Here is a 20,509-nt window from a genome sequence, read left to right as displayed (position 1 = left end):
GTAGTGTAAAAGACTCCGTTTATGTACCTCCATTACCAACAACAATGAATGAACTGAAACATCGTATAACAGCCACTGTGGAAGCAGGAACTCAAAACATGCTCGCTGCAGTGTGAGAACAATTTGAATACCGCATTGACTTGCTATGCATCTCAAGGGGGGTCATATTGAACACCTATGAAAAGGTGTGAAAAAAGTTTTTGAGTTTCCCGTTCATCAAAATAAAAAATTCATTATATATATTTGTTAGTTTCAGAAATATAGAAATTCCAAATCGAATGATTCATTTTGATACACTGTGTACAATTTTATCACACACATTACTACATATGATGCAATAAAAATTTCCTCTTGTGTTTCCTACAGAAAATATCCAACATTTCCTCTGCGTTCATCGTTGATGTAATATCTTGATGGATATGTATCAGTGCCAGTCCATTTAAACGATCTTCTGTCATCCCGCTGGGAAGCTATGTCCGCAGACGACAAAACTTTGATGTTAAAGGAAACGTGCACAACTGACACTACAATATCTGGCACTGCCTTTGCTCTTTTATAGGCCTCTGCCGGAGACTGTTTCATATTTTCGCCAATTCGTTGCCAGATTTGTAGCTCTTCCTTTAAAGCTACAAAATGAGGGAGATCGTCTTCGTATGGTTCAGCACTTTGCAAAACATTCTAGGTATTTCTGTTACTAAGGTGTCGCGGAAGCAGTTTTTGTTGATGTCCGATTCTTTGAAGCTGAGCTGTTGAGAGTCTTACTTACACTTCATTTAACAAATGATTGAGAAAAATATACGAAGACTGACACACAGTATTACTCTTCTAAAAAGTGTGTCTGAAAAGTGGGTCTCTTCAAAGCATAGCTGTTCATTGCTACGCGTTTTCGAAAGTCATCCATCGATTAGTAATAGTGTCTATTTATTTAATCGGCTAGCTTTTAACCGTGGCTTCGTTCGTATATCGGTAGTACCGTTACGATGAGTTACGACTAAGGACACAATTATCCAATTGAAAAACGGCGTATGCCAATCTCGATTTTACTCTGAGGCATCACTCGTCAAATGCCGGCATCAGCAATGCCCCATAGCCACCGGCCGCTCCAGTGGCCGGCTAGGTTTGCCGTCACCGGCAGCCGGCTGTGACGGGGCAGCTGCCGTCATTCCGCAGCAGCAGCAGCCATGTGCCGCTTAGCCGGTGTAGGGAAAGTGTGAAACATCTCATACGATGTACCTCCCGGTAACCGAATACCGGCGCCCGTCACACGGTAGCCGGACAAGTGTGAAACGACCCTAAGCAGAAGATCCCGGCTTCGAATCTCGACCGGCTCACATTTTCACTCGAGGTCGCTGACTCCACATAAAGTCCCGACGCAGCTTCCTTTTCTTCGCCCCTCCATCTTCAGCTTACGAAGTATGTATCGACTTGACAGAAAATCCTAGGAAGTTCTGGTCTTACGTTAAATCAGTAAGTGGATAGAAACAGCATATCCAGACACTCTGGGATAATAATGGCATTGAAACAGAGGATGACACGCGTAAAGCTGAAATACTAGACACTTTTTCCAAAGCAGTTTCACAGAGGAAGACCGCACTGCAGTTCCTTCTCTAAATCCTCGCACGAACGAAAAAATGGCTGACATCGAAGTAAGTGTCCAAGCAATACAAAAGCAACTGAAATCACTCAACAGAGGAAAGTCCACTGGACCTGACGGGATACCAATTCGACTCTACACAGAGTTCGCGAAAGAGCTTGCCCCCCCCCCCCCCCATTCTAACAGCCGTGTACCGCAAGTCTCTAGAGGAACGGAAGGTTCCCAAATGATTGGAAAACAGCACAGGTAGTCCCAGTTTTCAAGAAGGGTCGTCGAGCAGATGCGCAAAACTATAGTCCTATGTCTCTGACATCGATCTGTTGTAGAATTTTAGAACATGCTTTTTGCTCGCGTATCATGTCATTTCTGGAAACCCAGAATCTACTCTGTAGGAATCAACATGGATTCTGGAAACAGTGATCGTGTGAGACCCATCTCGCTTTATTTGTTCATGAGACCCAGAAGATATTAGATACAGGCTCCCAGGTAGATGCCATTTTCCTTGACTTCCGGAAGGCTTTCGATACAGTTCCGCACTGTCGCCTGATAAACAAAGTAAGAGGCTACGGAATATCAGACCAGCTGTGTGGCTGGATTGAAGAGGTTTTAGCAAACAGAACACAACATGCTGTTCTCAATGGAGAGACGTCTACAGACGTTAAAGTAACCTCTGGCGTGCCTCAGGGGAGTGTTTCGGGACCATTGCTTTTCACAATATATATAAATGACCTAGTAGATAGTGTCGCAAGTTCCATGCGGCTTTTCGCGGATGATGCTGTAGTATACTGAGAAGTTACAGCATTAGAAAATTGCAGCGACATGCAGGAAGATCTGCAGCGGATAGGCAGTTGGTGCAGGGAGTGCCAACTGACCCTTAACATAGACAAATGTAATGTATTGCGAATACATAGAAAGAAGGATCCTTTATTGTATGATTATATGATAGCGGAACAAATACTGGTAGCAGTTACTTCTGTAAAATATCTGGCAGTATGCGTAAGGAACGATTTGAGGTGGAATGATCATATAAAATGAATTGTTGGTAAGGCGGGTGCCAGTTTGAGATTCATTGGGAGAGTCCTGAGAAAATGTAGTCCATCAACTTCAGTATTGCTCATCAGTGGGGGATCCGTACCAAGTCGGGTTGACAGAGGAGATAGAGAAGATCCAAAGAAGAGCTGCGCGTTTCGTCACAGGGTTATTTGGTAAGCGTGATAGCGTTACGGAGATATTTAGCAAACTCAAGTGGCAGATTCTGCAAGAGAGGCGCTCTGGATCGCGGTGTAGCTTGCTGTCCAGCTTCAAATGGTTCAAATGGCTCTGAGCACTATACGATTTAACTTCTGAGGTCATCAGTCGCCTAGAACTTAGAACTAATTAAACCTAACTAACCTAAGGACATAACACACATCCATGCCCGAGGCAGGATTCGAACCTGCGACCGTAGCAGTAGCGCGGTTCCAGACTGAAGCGCCTACAACCGCTCGGCCACCGCGGCCGGCTGCTGTCCAGGTTTCGAGAGGGTGCGCTTCTGGATGAGATATGGAATATATTCCTTCCTCCTACTTATACCTCCCAAGGAGATCACGAATGTAAAATTAGAGAGATTCGAGCGCGCACGGAGGCTTTCCGGCAGTCGTTCTTCCCGCGAACCATACGCGACTGGAACAGGAAACGGAAGTAATGACTGTGCCACGTAAAGTGCACCCCGCCACACACAGTTGGGCGGCTTTCGGAGTATAAATGTAGATGTAGTTGCTGTCCGAAGAACAGACATCACGCATTCTTGTTAGGGGTCATATTTTATTGTAATTTTTTTGTAAATTCTGACAAAAAAGAGACAAGAAGCAATGAAATGAAGGCATAACACAAGTCACACTTACGTTCCGATAGTTCCAGGATTTCTGCATTTTTTAACTCACAATTACATGCTGGCCTCAAGTAAAAACTGTGATTATGCCGAGATTCTCTCTCTCTCTCTCTCTCTCTCTCTCTTTCTCTCTCGGACGATGGAGACAGAGGGGAACAATAGTATGCACACGAAGCAAGGCAGACTTGTCAGGTGTGTCATAAACGTCATACGCATACCATAATTTCAAGTCCTCTATGACATACACTATGTGATCAAAAGTAATCGGATACCCCGAAAAACATGCGTTTTTCATATTAGATGCATTGTGCTGCCACCTACTGCCAGGTACTCCATATCAGCGACGTCAGCAGTCATTAGACATCGTGTGAGAGAGAGCAGAACGGGGCGCTCCGCGGAACTCACGGACTTGGAACGTGGTAAAGTAATTGGGTGTCACTTATGTCATACGTCTGTACGAGAAATTTCCACACTCTTAAACGTCCAGTGTTTCCAATGTGACAGTGAAATGGAAACATGAAGGGACACGTACAGCTCAAAGGCGTACAGGCCGACCTCGTCCGTTGACAGACAGATACCGACGACAGTTGACAGGCGGGAGGTGAGAAAACTTGGATTTCATAGTCGAGCGACAGCTCACAAGCCATACATCACGCCGGTAAATGCCAAACAACGCCTCGCTTAATGTAAGGAGTGTAAACATTGGACAACTGAACAGTGGAAAAATGTTGTGTGGAGTGACGAATCGCGGTACACAATGTGGCGATCCGATGGCAGGGTGTGGATATGGCGAACGCCCGGTGAACGTCATCTGCCAGCGTGTGTAGTGCCAACAGTAAAATTCGGAGGCGGTGTGTTCGTGTTTTTCATGGAGGGGGCTTGCACTCCTTGTTCTTTTGCGTGGCACTATCACAGCACAGGCCTAATTGATGTTTTACGCACCTTCTTGCTTCCTACTGTTGAAGAGCAATTCGGGGATTGCGATTGCATCTTTCAACACGATCGAGCACCTGTTCATAAGGCACGGCCTGTGGCGGAGTGTTTACACGACAGTAACATCCCTGTAATGGACTGGCCTGCACAGAGTCCTGACCTGAATCCTATAGAACACTTATTGGATGTTTTGGAGTGCCGACTTAGCGCCAGCCTCACCGAGCGACATCGATACCTCTCCTCAGTGCAGCACTCCGTGAAGAATGGGCTACAGTTCCCCCCAAAAACCTTCCAGCAATTGATTGAACGTATGCCTGCGAAGTTGAAGCTGTCATCGAGGCTAAGGGTGGGTCAACACCATACTCAATTCCAGCATTACCGTTGGAGGGCGCCACGAACTAGTAAATCATTTTCAGCCAAGTGTTCGGTTTCTTTTGATCACATAGAGTATGATCTTAAGTGAAGGATTATACGCGAAAATATGATAATCTTGGGATTTTTTACTTTCTGAGCGAGAAACCATTGCGAAACAAATCAACTCTGCTTACATTATCAGGTTACTGTCAAGTGGATACGAAGTATGTGCACAATAATGAACTACGCTCTCTTTAAGATGATTTAGTTGAGTGTAAGAATGTCTTCCCGATACACGCGCCTCGCAGGAGCGTTGTTGGGCGGTAAGATTCATTTTAGTGCTGTGTGTCCATTACAGGTCTGCTTAATACTTAACTAACAATGGATTTCGGCTAGGTGCTCTCTGTAGTGCATGATTGCTCCTTACACCAGCAGACTGTGCTGCGAGCTGTTCAACAATAATTCTCAGCTCTTCAGTACATAGCACACCTTGGCAAACAGCATATTACATTATCATTTTGTGTTAATTTGTGTAATTATTAAAGTGATTGTAACGTCAAGAAGTGATGAAGTGATGTGCGGTGTTTCTGCGCCAAAGAAAACGAAGATGGATAGAGGTGAACCGCTAAAAAGTGAGAACACAGACTCCAACAATGTCGCAGGGCATCCAGCATTTGGTAAAAGGATAGCAAAGAACCTTAGTAACTGCTACAAGGCAGAATGCAAACACTGCAGTGATTCTATAGTAGCTACTCTAACTACATTAAAGAAACAAATGCAGTAAAAAAAAAAGCACATTAATAAAATGAGTGATATCGTTGAAAAATCATGCGCAACTTTTTCAAATCTTTTGTCTAAAGGCACTTCAGCGCTCGACCACCAAATTGTAAAGCTGAGCTTAAAATTGCTGCTTTCCTAACAGCTCATGATGTTCCTCTTAATACAATTGGCCATTTGACAGCTCTGTTAAAAGGTGCGTTTCCTGGTTGTAAGAAAGCACAAAATGTTATGAAAAGGAGCAAAAAATGTTATTGCACCTTCTCATAAAAATGATCTTATTTCCAAGCTCCAAAGGGAAAAATTTCCCATTGTGTCAGATGAAAAAGTGCCGATATTGCTACGGTCAGTTCTGCTTGCATTGTTGTGTGCTATTATGTCAGAATGAAAGGCCAAATTTTGAGCAAGTTCTTCAGTTTGACTAAAATAACGATGGTGCTTATAACTGAGGCAACTGGTGCTAGCTTGTAGAGAAACTAACTCATGTCTTAGTACAGCATACTATTCCATTAAAAACCGTCACTGGTTTTGGCTCAGATGGCGCAAATGATACGGTGGGAAAGCACAGTTCAATATCCAGTCGACTAATAGAGTTTCTTCCTGGAATCACATTAACAACATGCCTTTGTCATCAGGGCGGTCTTCAACCTATTGGAGGCCCTGGACACAATGAAATAGTGGGGCCTCTATGACCTTGAGAGATCACTATTTTGTTAGAATAAGCAAAGAAAGTAGATAAGAGAGGTTCTAGATACATTTTTATTTCTTTACAGTTATATTAAATGAGTAGATAATATAGTATAATCGACAAAAGCAACTCTTTTAGCATTCACAGGTTAGTGCTTAAAAATCTATGTTGATTGAAGAGGTATCCTTCTAGATTTGAGCTGGGCAAAATCGTTAATCGCTTCTTCAACATCTGTATTTTTGAGCACATCACGGTCTATGGACATAGCGATAAACTGGTTAATCTCTCTTGAAGCATTGTACTTCTTAATTCATTTTTATTCTTTTCAATTTGGAGAAGGAACGTTCCGCATTGCTGTTGGTTACCATCATGCTTGAAGAGATTCTCAACGCGATTTCTACATGTGGATCTGTGTCTTCAATTTTGTTTTCTTATACTATTAGTTCCTCCATTTTTACTATGAACAATTTCCAAGTATTCTGTTAAATGCAGAAATTCCCTTTCCAACTCTTGTTCGTTAACGTCTTCTTAATAAATTTCAGCCAATTTTTTTGCACCTTTTTGCTCTTCGGAATTCAGAGTTTTCAAGTGAAAAAATAAACCAAAACGTTGACTAATGTTCTCATACGAGCTTAATCGCTGTTTTAGATAAACGCTCAGTGTGTCATTTATGGGAAGAAAGGTCTCTTTTGAATTTCTCTTTTTCATTCAGTTGGTCTGACTGTGCGGAGCAATCAAACTCTGGCGTGAGCTTCTACGTTTTGTTCTTCGAGATATGTCCTTATAATCAGATGCCGAATTTTTTTCTTTGGCGGACGATTCGAAGTCATCAAATTTATCTTTGAGGTTCATGGTAAAATCATCAAGTGAAGCGAAGAAATTAGTTACAACGTGCATTCTGTAGATAATTACTTGTTTTTTCTATTCTTTCCAGTATAGAGCTACAAATTTCCGTTAGTATAATAAATTCTAGCTTTCCATTTTTCTGGATAGACTAAGGGCTTCTTCTGTACTTTCTCTTGCGTGTTCTGTACCTCCTGCGATGGATATCAAAGTTTTTATAATTTGTTTATGACCTTCATGCAGGGCGCTTACTGCATCAGCTCGGGTTGACCATCTGGTTTATGAAAGACTTTTACCAACTGTTTTTGAACCTAAATGTCTGTCAGTATTTACCATTTCGACGAAAAGTTGTACACTTTCTGAACTACTTAACAAAAATTTGTTGCCTCTGATACACACCCAGCAGTGTGGACACGTACCAAGTATAGTGAATGTCGCGCACATGGTATAAAGGTGGCAAATTCACATTTCTCCTTGATTCCTGCGTATAGACCAGTGTACTTCCCCGACATATTTGAAGTATTGTCGTAGCTTTGTCCTTTTCGGGCGTAGTTTAGTTTCCTTAAAGTGGATTTCGCCCAAATTTAATACAATGAATACTTACTTCCAGTCTTCAAAAGTTGTAACGCTAAACTTAAACAAATGGAAAATCTTTCAAACACATTTTGCTAATATACTTGAAACAGGATTGTGTTCACAAAGAATGACTGGGTAGAAGTATTATGGATGCTTACAAGCTCAAAATGAGACCAATCTTTTCGTACCGCAACTTTTTAATTCGTGGATGTAAAGGAATTCAGATGTGGTTTAAATTTAATAACCCTCTGCTCTAACATTTGTCTACATTAGACAGACAGAAGTTACACGTACTTTAACAACACTGACAGGTCTTGTTCAACAACATAAACCACTTGAAATGCAAAAACTTGTTGATGCATGATGCTCTTTGCCCTTGGATGTGCTTTCTTCGGAAACTGAACGTGACAGATTTTTGCAAAGGGTACGAACTTTTAAAATAATATTTTTTCAATGTGTATGTGAAGGGAAAAGTGTCATGTCATGCTTGAAACGTATATAAATAGAATTTTTGAAATTTTTGAAAACATTATCAGCGATCTTATATTAATATGATAATTAAAAAACAGTCTTGATCGCAAATTTCTTTTAATCGGAGTGACCGGTTTCCATCCTTAAGGATCATCTTCAGCCTCCAGAACGGCAGGTGGACTTCCATGGAGCAGGCTGCGCCGACCCTCGACGCTGAACTTTAATTATCATATAAAATCAGGCTAATTAAAGGACACTGTATGTATTTTTCAAATTGGGAAAATATCGTCTGATGACGCTGTGCATTTATATGGTAGTTTAGTGGACTTCGCCCTTCAGCACTATCACATCCGCATTCCACAGCATGATGCTGGCGAGTATTCGGGTCGATGAAAATCATTATTGCCAGAAGATTATAAGCTGTTTGGCTGTCACTGTTACCATCCTTATCGGCAACTAGTGACATTGTTTAATGAACAAGGAAGAGTGAGAGATGAGACGCACCAATTTCAAAATTTTCAATACTATTTTTTAAAATTAATTTTCTTTTTAAACTTTTGTTTTCTGCAGGATATTCAGAATGAAAACCAAGTTGAGAAACAGACTGTACTACTCTACAATGATTAGGACTCTGGTGGCATCGCAGTGCGTACGGCGGCTGCTGCGTCGCATTCTAGCCCACCAAGTCTATGAAAGAATAAACACTGTTCGTCTGAACCCACCGAAGGACGTAGATGAAGTTGGTAAGTTTCCAACTATATCAGACGATTGTACTGAAGTCAGTGACAGTGAACAGATTCATCCAGACAAGTGCAAACGGTTCTAGCAGTGACATAGTTTATTTTTACTTTATTTTGTTAAATAGTTTTAATTTTTTCAAAGTGTGGGACATAGGCAACTTAATACTACCACTGTAGGCCGAAATGGTAATAGATGGGCAGGGATTGAAAAATACAAATATATGATATTTTCAGTGGTAGTACGATAGTTTTGTAATTGTATGATCCATTTGTAGCGACTTCCGAACAACACTGAAGCAAGGTCACAGGCATTCCGTTTCCCAACCGCCCGGGTAGGTAACGGTAAGCGGCAACTTTGCTTTCACAGCCGTGCTCGCCACTAATCACAAGATTCTACATGCACACAGCGGCTTTTCAGTATTACTCTTCATGAAATCCGTATCATGCTGGACGGTCACAGTGGTTGTAGCTTATTACAGCCACGAAAGAGACTTCCAATACAAAACCACGCTTTCTGTTATATGTTTATCCTGGGCTGAGAAAAAACTACTTTAGAAAAATCGTATGAACATTTCATTGGATCAGTGAAAAATTCTGTTACTTGAGATTGCCACTACCAATACAGGTGCCTATAATCTATTAAAATTTCATTAACATCTGCCGGCCGGAGTGGCCGAGCGGTTCTAGGCACGCCGCCACGGTAGCTCAGCGGAGAGCCGGTTGGCCACTGTAATAAAAAAACTGAGTGGAAGGATCAACCACCGAACTTGAACAGGATGTCTTGCGACGTCCGCAACGACCAAACACAACGATCAATAACGAAAAAAAAAAAGAAAAAAAGGCGCTACAGTCTGGAACCGCGCGACCGCTACGTCCGCAGGTTCGAATCCTGCCTCGGGCATGGATGTGTGTGATGTCCTTAGGTTAGTTAGGTTTAAGTAGTTCTAAGTTCTAGGGGACTGATGACCACAGTAGTTAAGTCCCATAGTGTTCAGAGCCATTTGAACCATTAACATCTGACAAATACATTTCATGCTTTCAAAGTGAACAGTTCCTAGCAAAAACACCCATAACCGGACAGTCCTTCCTGCAATCTAAAAATTTTTTTATTGACCTTTGAAACAAACTCTGCTCCATACAGCCGAACGCAGAATAAAACAAGAAAAATATTGGTATGACAAATTTTGCGACAGATCTATTGGTCCATTTGTACTTAAAAGCCTAAAATCGAATCTCCAAAGTTAAAAGCCTGATAGTAGGGTCAGAAGGACACAAACTGCAGAAAAGCAGTTCCTATGAAGCAAAGGCTTGTTGTTACTCTTCGATTTTTGGCAACTGGAGATTCCTATCAAGGCCTTCATATTTGTTCTAAGCCTCAAAGCCAGCCATATTATCAATTAATAGTTGTGCAGTTTGTGAAGTAGATCAGAGCATAAACAAACACTAGCGCTGCATAGCGGCATTTAGTGGTAACAGAACAGAAACTGTTTTCTGTCATCGCAACATGTTAACGAACATCGGTAGTCCTGTACTAACAGCGAATAATTTTGTGAACACTGGTGCAGAACATGTTCCTATTTCAGTGTAAACGCGGCTTAAGATAGCATTCTTCCCGCGCTCCGTACGTAAATGGTACGGAAAGAAAACCTTATAAGTGGTACACTGGGAAGTACCCTCTGCCGTGTACTTCACATTGGTTTGTAAAATATAGATGTATTTCTATTTTTTCCTTATTACGAATTGCCCAAAATTTCATCTGCTTAATCATTTTCCTTAAACCGGTCCTTAAAGTAGCCATGTAGTAGTAAATGGATAAACTAGAATACCTCGCCTTCATAAAAGTCTTTGTTTTGAACGGTTTACAAAATTCTTGCAAAATTGATAAAGGACTGTAGAGAGACTGCTCCTTTCAGCAGCTGGTGATTGAATTCAAAGTATACCATTATTATTGGAATTAAAGAGACCTAGTCCCTTGAAGTTGATCCATATGCAGAATGTCTTAAAAGAAAAAAAAAGATAAAGTGCTCATTGTGGCACTCGGCAATCGATAACTAAAGATCTGTGAAACAGCTAACGCCTCAGACACATGAGAAGAAAGAGAGAAGACTTAACTAGAAAAAGCTTTGGAAAAAAATTACCGAATTTTATTGAATGCAGACCTAAGCTAATTCGAAAAAGGAGTTCAGGAAAATTTTAAACGTTGTAAAAATGATCCTTGTAATATTGTGTGGCGGGTGGCTGCTGTGGATGCGATGTCGTCCGACCACCTCACGTAAGGGACGAATGAGTAATGGAAGCAGTAGGTGGATGCCAGGGGTGTTGGGGCAATCAAGCCTTCTGCATCTGACGGACAGATTGTGACCAGTTTTTTCTATCGTACGAAGGTATTATTCCTATTCGTCACCTTCAAAAGATTAAAACAACAACTGGCGGGTTCTAGGTGAAGTACACTTGATCGACTATGTGAAAAAAAAACATGAGAACTGGGCAAATAACCTTTATTTTACTTTTACAAGCATTAGAGGCTGAGATTCATCAGTGTATGTACTCACGATTACTGAAAATGCAAATAAAGACTTCGGCAAATCAACATATATGTCACCCTCACCCTTCTCCTTGTATACACGTAGTAGACGTAAGATATCTGTTAATGAAACTGTATTTGTATGGATTAAAGGTAAAGGTACTTGTGAATATGTTAAATTTATTGGAGATTGTACAATGTATTTTCACAAATAAAGTGATCTGTAGCGTAGCTTAAAAATGGACAAGGGTACATCTAGAATCTGTCGACATAGAGTTTGCAACTTACGTCAGCTCTCTGAGCGCGTGACCTTTGACCCCGCCGATAAGGCGGTGCTACGTCATCTTGGCGGCGGGCAAGCCGCGGACTTAACGCACAGTTTGAGACGTTTCGGATGAACGACAGTTGGGTGTGGGAACCTCGGCGACTACAGAGCGGTTGTTATTGGGAAGGCAGCGCAGTTGATTTTCAAGAGGTTATAAAGTCGGCGGCAGCCGCCGCCCCTCCACCCAGTAGGTGGAAGAGCGCCGTGCGAGCGCAACTGGGTACACTGCGAGAGAGGACTACGATCTGTCACAGAGGTATGTCAAGTGCTGTACCACTCTTATTTTTATTTATTTTGTACTAACGGAACACTTTCTTGCCGTAGTTCACAAAACTTCATTATTTTTGTACTACTTAGGTTTCGGATTCTACGCTTATTTTTCAGTACGCAGTTGATTCCAATTCGCAGTTTCCCAGTTCTCGATTGAAACTATAAAAGTTATCTCTGTTGACTTTTTTTTACACAGTTGCATTTGTACTGTACACTCCTATGACGTTCATTAGGGCAGCACTTCTCTAACAATGGATCTACATGCACTGGAGTGTGATTACCTATTTGTGAATGATGGCACAAACATTCATCTCCTTTTTAGAATTTATAGCTTTATCTAAAAAGTGTCTGCTCATTCAGTAGTAAATGTGGTGATACACATTGAATGAGCAGACTCAGTTCAGTTATTCATCCCTTTTAGATAGTACTGCAGTTTCTATGTAGGAAGGGAATCTTGGTGCGTTGTTTCATAAGCACGTAATCACACAAATACCCATTCATTTGTACACAACTCTACTCTAGTTTCAGTTAATTCATAGTAAAAAAAATAAACGTTATTCTAATGAATTGCAAAAGATTGTACAGTACAGATGTAGTTGTCAAAATAGTCGACAGAGATAACATTTACAGTTTTAGTCGAGAATTGATAGGCCAAGATACCATGGAGGTTTTTTACCTCCATGTTAAGATACTGAAATGTATCTATCTTTGTTTGGTTGGCATTTTTGGAATCAGTTGTGTACTAGAAATTGGATTGGAACCAGATACCCAGATCGTACACAAAAATACAATTTTGTGAAAGAAACAAAAAAAAGTGTGTAGTTCAGTTGATACAATTTACATTCAATACCGTTTATAGCGATATGGATTTTGAAGACGTACGAAATCTAACGGTCCCGTCTAAATCCTATATAAACTCTATATTTTTAAAAAAATTGCTTAGTACAACATAGTTTTTGCGATTTATCGTATAAAACGACATATTTTTTAATACGTATGCGGAGAAATACATCGGCTGTAACGTCCAATGTTCATTTTTGTTTGTAACGTATTGGCGATTATTAACAATATACCGCTTATTTTCTGGCTCTTGTTTTCTGCGTGAAAACGAATCATTGTCAAATGCAAAACGCGTACGCACATCTTAGATGTAATAAACAAAGACAACTGATTACGTTAAGTGGGGCAGATACTGTATTATGCGTTAGTGCATTTCATTTTGGAGTTAAGACCGGTGGTTAAAAAACTAAACAATACTTCCTTTGATGTGATTGTAGAAAACTAGAAAATTAAATTCTAGTATGCATTATTTTTTCAAAGTACAAAAATGAATTGTTAGTGTATTCGTTGTTGATTTTGTATGGTTATGTGTGTTAAATATTTTCAATGTCTTAGGCACCGTCAGTGACATTCGTACAACTTTTTAAAGAGACACACAGCAGAAAGTGTAGGTCGTTGTGTAATTTATGTATAGAGGATTGTCTTTTCATTTTGCTACTTTTGTTTAATTTTTGTAATAGAGTAAATGGAATGAAGTTGTGTGATTCAGCACTGTTATACTAATCAGCATTTACAGTAAGTTTTAAACGTGCATCTTATCTCATTCATTATTCAAGAATGTGCTCGACATTATTGAACAATTTACGTTGTTGCTACACCTTTGTTCACGAAATGTCACTTTTCGGATGATTACACTGAAGAGTGGTCTTTTGTCAAGAAATGACGTACGGATCAGGAAGCGTTATGTGAGATTTGTTGCTCTTTCTCCTCAGTAACACACGGAGGTATTTCGACGGAGAATCATACAAACAGATTCGCGATAGCATCGAGATGAAAGCCTATTTATGCACACATGATTAAAGAACATACCCAGGAAGAATTGCCCGTTACTGCTGTAGAAGTAACAACAGCTTATAAAGTTGTCATGCATCATTAATCCTTCAGTTCTCTTGCTGTACTGTAAAACTGAATACCGCAATGTATCTTGACTCCAAAGTAATCACAAAGCAGTCTACAGGCGATACCGAAGCTACAGGCATTGTTAAAAATATTCTCGCACGCCACCCCTTGTCTGAATGCATAAAACAGTTGCAAGAAGTTGCATTTTGCGGCATAGGCATCTACGCACGCATCGAAGTGAAGCTGACGGAATCCATCAGAAGCTGTTAAAGTTTGGTTGTCTAAATAACGAAACATCAGAGACAGTTACAAAGTTTTGTCTTGACAGCTGCACATTCCAATTGATAAATTAATCGCTTTTTGTGGAGACAGTGCTAATACCAACTTCGGAAGGCTTCATCGACGCGGTCAGCAAAATGCGTTTCACAAAATTAAAGAAGAACTAACAAAAATGTTGAATGAACTGGATGCCCTGCCCATATTCTTCACAGTACCATATCAAGTGCCTTGGAGTCGTACTTGTTGGCATTGAAATAATCGTCATAAAAATATTTGGTTATTTTTCAATATACGCGGTAAGGACGGAGCAAGTGGAAGAGTTCTGCTTATACGCTGATGTCAACCATCAGACTCTTCCGTCTCACTCGAAAATAAGATGGCTGTCGTTAATGCCCACAGTTGAAAGAATTCTCAAGCTCTGGATTCCCTTAAAACAATTTTTGACCTTGAAGACAGGCCACCTAAAATAATTTCAAATTTTTCAATAGTCCAGTCAGTGAAATGTACTTCATGTTCCTGTAGTCAAACTTGGCTCTGTTCGAAAGAAAATATATAAAAAGCGTAGAGAAGAATAAAGTCTCGATAACTGAAATAATAAATATATTAATTGACATTTAAAGATGTTTGAGTGAAAGGCAAGATGAATTTGAACAAATTAAAGAATGAGAACTCTAACCAAAAAATAATTAATTTGATTTCGAAATTTGAGGAAGGGACAATGGCTCTCTGACCTATAGCATTTTATTACTTAGAGAAATGGTCTATTACTTTTAATAAATATGAAGTATTCGACTGGATGATGCTATCCGAAACTCCAGATTGGGTGTGATGCTATCTGAAGCCCCAAATTGGGGGAGGATCGAAAACACTATCATATACATGATTAAAAATGGTGTGAAGATTTCAGGCGATATTTGTTTGCAGGAATATATGTATGTGAAGAGCTTTTTATAAACAAAGCTTGACTTGGAAGTTTGGAATTGTGCGCTCAACGGCCTGATTTACTAGCTTCAATTCTAATTAACTCGGAAACGGCCCAACGTATCGATGTTTTTGTTAACGAGGACAGCCTACCCTGCATCATCCTTACAAGCTTTTTAGACTATTTCGCACCGCCCTGTGTATATCAGAGCGTCCAGCTCAGGACACAGCGTTTAGTAAAATTTCTATGATTTAAAAATAGCCTGCTGAGGGAAACAGAAGCCGGAGTACCTCAGGGATCCGTTTTTGGCCCAACCCTTTTTTCTATTTATACGAACAAAATTCCGCAGCAACCATGTGAGAAACTCTCCTTGTTTGCGGACAATACAACTACTTACAGGAGCAGCTCAGATCTCAAATTCATCACCTGCAAATTACAACAACACCTTAAAGAAATCCAGAATTGGGTTCATCTTTGGAAAGCTAACATTAATATCAACAATACTCAATTGATATGCTTACCAAAAAAAGAGTAATCCACGATATTGTAATTATTATGAATGGAATTATCCTGCCACGGAAGACCAATATGAAGTATCTTGGCTTCATCATGGATTCTTAATTGACGTTCCAAAAGCACAACGAAAGTCTTTGAAACAAAGGAAATCAATTCATATATCAAACGTACCTGTTAATCAAAGGAAATTCATCATCATCTAAACTAAACTGAAAATCTTTTAAGTTTTCGTTTACGTATGCTCACTTATGGCTTTGAAATCTGTTCATTGGCAACCAATACCAACGTCTACCATATCTAAGATATACAAAACAAATTTATTCGACTAGCAATAGTTGTAGCCCGTTACCCACCAAATACAATCATTCCCACAGACCTCCAAAAGACAAAAATTCGTGCAACGATACAATAAAAAATCTCAAAAATTCTACACAAAATAGAATCTTCATCCCATAAACTTACCCACTCCATAGAAATAAATCCTTTGGGATGAATCTTTAGTGTCAGTTTAATTTCTAAATTCCTAACAAACTCAGACCACCTAAAAAAAACAATTTGTTGTTGTTATCAGTCCGAAGACTGGTCTGTTGCAGCTCTCCGTGCTACTCTATCGTATGCAAGTGTCTTCAGTTCCGTATAACTGCTGCAACTTACTTCTGAATCTGGTTAATGCATTCTTCTCTTGGTCTCCCTCTGCGGTTTTTAACCCCCCACTCCCCCCCACACACATACTTCCCTCTAGTACTAAATTGAAACTGGTGACCCCTTGATACCTCAGAACATGTACCACCAACCGATCCCTTCATCTAGTCAGATTGCGACACAAATGTCTTTTCTCCCCCATTTGTTCAGTACCTCCTCATTAGTACGTGGGGTCACCCATCTAATCTTCAGTATTCTTCTGTAGCACCGCATTTCAAAATCTTCTACTCTCTTTTTCTCAAAACTGTTTATCGTCCATGTTCACTTTCGTAGATGGCTAACTCCATATAAATACTTTCAGAAAATACTTACTAACACTTGAATCTTCATTCGATATTAGCAATTTCCTCTTCTTCAGAAACGCTTTTTTCCCACTGCCAGAGTACATTTTATATCCTTTCTACTTTGGCCACCATCAGTTATTTTCCTGCCCAATTAGCAAAACTCAACCACTACCTTGTCTCGTATCCTAATCTAATACCCTCAGCATGACCTGATTTAAATCGGCTACATCCCATTATCCTTGTTTTCCTTTTGTTGGTGTTCATCTTATATTCTCATTTCAAGACAGTGTCCATTCCGTTCAGCTACTCTTCCAAGTATTTTGCTGTCTCTGACGTAATTACGGTGTCCTTGGCAAACCTTAAGGTTTTAATTTCTTCTCCCTGAGTAGGATTTCCCAAGGGTATCAGTAGTCCCAACGGAATATCGTCTGCTTCCGGGGCCTTGTTTTGAATTAGATCTTTCAGTGCTCTGTCAAACTCTTCCCGCAGTATCATGTCTTCCATATCATCTCCATCTACGTCCTCTTACCTCTATAATATTGCCTTCAATTCATTTCCCTTGTATAGACCTTCTATATACTCCCTCCACCTTTCAGCTCTCCCTTCTTTACTTGGAACTGGTTTTCCATCTGACCTCTTGATTTTCAAACAGCTGCTTCTCTTATCTCCAAAGGCGTCTTTAATTTGCCTGTAGACGGTGTATGCTTCTAAATCCGTACGTTTGTCCTTTAGCCATTCTTGCTTAGCCATTTTTCACTTCCTGTTAATCGAATTTCTTAGAAGTTTGTATTCCCTTTCGTCTGTCTCATTTGTTGCATTTTCTCCTTTCATCAATTACATTCAATATCTCCTGCGTTATTCAGGGATTTCTATAAGACTTCATCTTATTACCCATTTCATGCTCTTCTGCCTTCACCATTTCATCTCTAACAGCTACGCATTCGTTTACTGCTGTATTCCTTTCCCCTGTTCTGGTTAATTGTTGCCTAATGCTCCCTTGGAAACTCTCAGTCACCTCTGGTTCTTTCAAATTGTCCAGGTTCCATCTCCTTAATTTCCTATTTTTCAGCAATTTCTGCAGTTCGTAACCAATAAAATGTGTAAGAGTGCCCACCTGCTCATGGAAATGTCTTACAATTTAAAATCTCCGCCACACACCGTTGGGTGGCTTGCGGAGTATAAATGTAGATGTAGATAAAGAATATTAAACCTTCCCGTGTCTCCAGGTCCCTTCCACGTATACGACCTTTCTTCATTATTGTTAAACCAAGTTTTAGCGATGATTAGTTACGCTCTGTGCAAAATTCTATCAACCGGCTTCCTCTTTAATTTCTTTCCCCTCAGTCCATATTGACCAACAACAAAAAAATGGTTCAAATGGCTCTGAGCACTATGGGACTCAACTGCTGAGGTCATTAGTCCTCTAGAACTTAGAACATCACAAACATCCATGCCCGAGGCAGGATTCGAACCTGCGACAGTAGCGGTCTATTGACCAACAATTTTTCCTTCTCTTTCTTTTCCTGGTATCCAATTCCAGTCCCCTATCACAATTAAATTCTCATCTACCGCAAGTATCTGAACGATTTCTTTTATCTCATCATACATTTCTTCAATCTCTTCATCATCTGCATATAAACTTCTACAACTATCGAAGGTGTTGGCTTTGTGTCTGTCTTGCCCCGATAATGCGTTCACTATGCTATTCGTAGTAGTTAACCCGATTTCCTATTTTATTAATACTGAACCTACTCCTGCACTACCCCTATCTGATTTTGTATTTATAACCCTGTATTCAACTGACCAAAAGTCCTGTTCCAACTGCCACCGAATTTCACAAATTCCCACTATATCTGACTTCAATCTATCCACTTTCCTTTTTAAATTTTCTAACCTACTAGCGCGATTAAGGGAGCAAACATTTCACGCTCCGATCCATACAATGCCATTTATGTTTTCTCCTAATGACAACATCGTCCTGAGTATCCCCCTCCCGGGAATCCAAATGGGGAACTATTTTAGCTCTGAAATATTTTATCCGAGAGGATGCCATTATCATTTAACCATACAGTAGAGCTGCATGCCCTCGGGAAAAATTACAGCTTTAGTTTCCTCTTGCTTTCAGCCTTTCGCAGTACTAGCACAACAAGCCCGTTTTGGCTGATGTTAAATCATCCAGACTGCTGCCCCTGCGTCTACTGTAGAGGCTGCTGACCCTTTCCAGGAACCACATGTTTGTCTGGCCTCTCAGCAGATATCCCTCCGTTGTGGTTGCACCTGCGGTACAGCTATCTTTATCGCTGAGGCACGCATCTACCCCAACATCGGCAAGGTACATGGTTCATGGGGGTTGGAAAAAAACGATTCTCATAATGATTCTAAAACCTCATTTCCGAAACCTCAAGCTCATACAAAAGGGATGAGACCTTGCTGTCTCTGTCTGTGAAGTATACTGTCTGGAAGCCCTCAAATTGCTCGTCATTGTCATCGTCGTCACGACGAAAGTCAGCAAGAGTACACTGATAATGACACACTGCGCCGTCGTCTTACACTGAGGTGACAAAATCATTGGATAGCAGTATGAACACGTACAGTAGGCGGTAGTATAATGTACATAAAGTATAAAAGGGCAGTGCATTTGAGGATCTGTCATTTGTATTAGGGTGATTCATGGTTCAAAAATGGTTCAAATGGCTCTGAGCACTATGGGACTCAACATCTGAGGTCACCAGTCCCCTAGAACTTAGAACTACTTAAACCTAACTAACCTAAGGACACCACACCCATCCATGCCCGAGGCAGGATTCGAACCTGCGACCGCAGCGGTCGCCCAGTTCCAGACTGAAGCGCCTAGAACCGCTAGGCCACAACGGCCGGCGGGTGATTCATATGAAAGGTTTCCGACGTGACTATGGCCGCACGCCGGGAATAAGCAGACTTTGATTACAGAGTGGTAGGTGGAGCTAGACGCCCTGGACAAATACAAATCGTTAGGGAATTCAATATTCCGAGATCTACAGTGTCAAGCGTGTGTCGAGAATGCCAAATTTCAGTCATTACATCTCACCACGAACAACGTAGTGGCCGGTGGCGTTCACTTAACGATCGAGAGCAGCAGCGTTTGCATAGAGTTGTCATTGTTAACAGACAATCAACACTACTTGAGATTACCGCAGAAATCAGTGTGTAACGCACGACGATCATATCCGTTATGACAGTGCGGCGAAATATTGCGTTTATGGGCCACGGCAGCAGACGACTGACGCAAATGCCTGTGCTAACAGCAAGACATCGCTGGCAGTGCCTCTCCCGGGCTCGTGGCGATAACGGTTGTACCCTAGACGACTGGAAAACCGTGGCCTGGTCAGATGAGTTCCAATTTCAGTTGGTAAGAGGTGATGGTAGGGTTCGAGTGTGATGCAGACCTCATGAAGTCATGGGCCAAAGTTGTCAATGAGGAATTGTGCGAGCTGGTGGTGACTCCATATTGGCGTTGGGTGTGTTTACATATAATGGACTAGATCCTCTGGTCCAACTAAACAGATCATTGACTGGAAACGGTTACGTTCGGCTACTTGGAAACCATTTGCAGCCATTTATGGACTTCATGTTCACAATCAACGATGGAATTTTAATGGATGACATTGGGCCATGTCACCGGTCCACAATTGTTTGTGATTGGTTTGAAGAACATTCTGGACAAATCGAGCGAGTTATTTGGCCACCCAGATCACCTGAAATGGGACATAATTGAGAGGTCAGTTCGTGCACAAAACCCTGCACCAGCAACTCTTTCGCTATTATGGACGGCAATAGAGGCAGCATGGTTCAATCAGTATTTCTGTAGGGGACTTCCAGCGATTTGTTGAGTCCATGCTACGTCTAATTGCTGCACTACGCTAGGCAAAAGGAGGTCCGACACGATATTAGGAGGCATACCAT

General features: G+C 40.9%; 1 protein-coding gene across 1 annotated transcript in view; it reads left to right on the top strand.

The window, feature by feature from the left end:
• Positions 1-11,776: 11,776 nt before the first annotated feature.
• The window catches only part of LOC126475487 (fatty acid synthase-like), a 412,274-nt gene continuing 403,541 nt past the window's right edge, over positions 11,777-20,509 (top strand). Inside the window, exon 1 of the mRNA XM_050103394.1 lies at positions 11,777-11,951. The gene's annotated coding sequence lies outside the window, so the exon portion shown is untranslated. The remainder of the gene's footprint in view (positions 11,952-20,509) is intronic.

The sequence above is a fragment of the Schistocerca serialis genome, chromosome 4, assembly GCF_023864345.2.
Source record: "Schistocerca serialis cubense isolate TAMUIC-IGC-003099 chromosome 4, iqSchSeri2.2, whole genome shotgun sequence".
Classification (NCBI taxonomy): Eukaryota; Metazoa; Arthropoda; class Insecta; order Orthoptera; family Acrididae; genus Schistocerca; species Schistocerca serialis.
The sequence above is the reverse complement of the archived record's forward strand: the minus strand, read 5'-3'. Positions and strand labels throughout refer to the sequence as shown.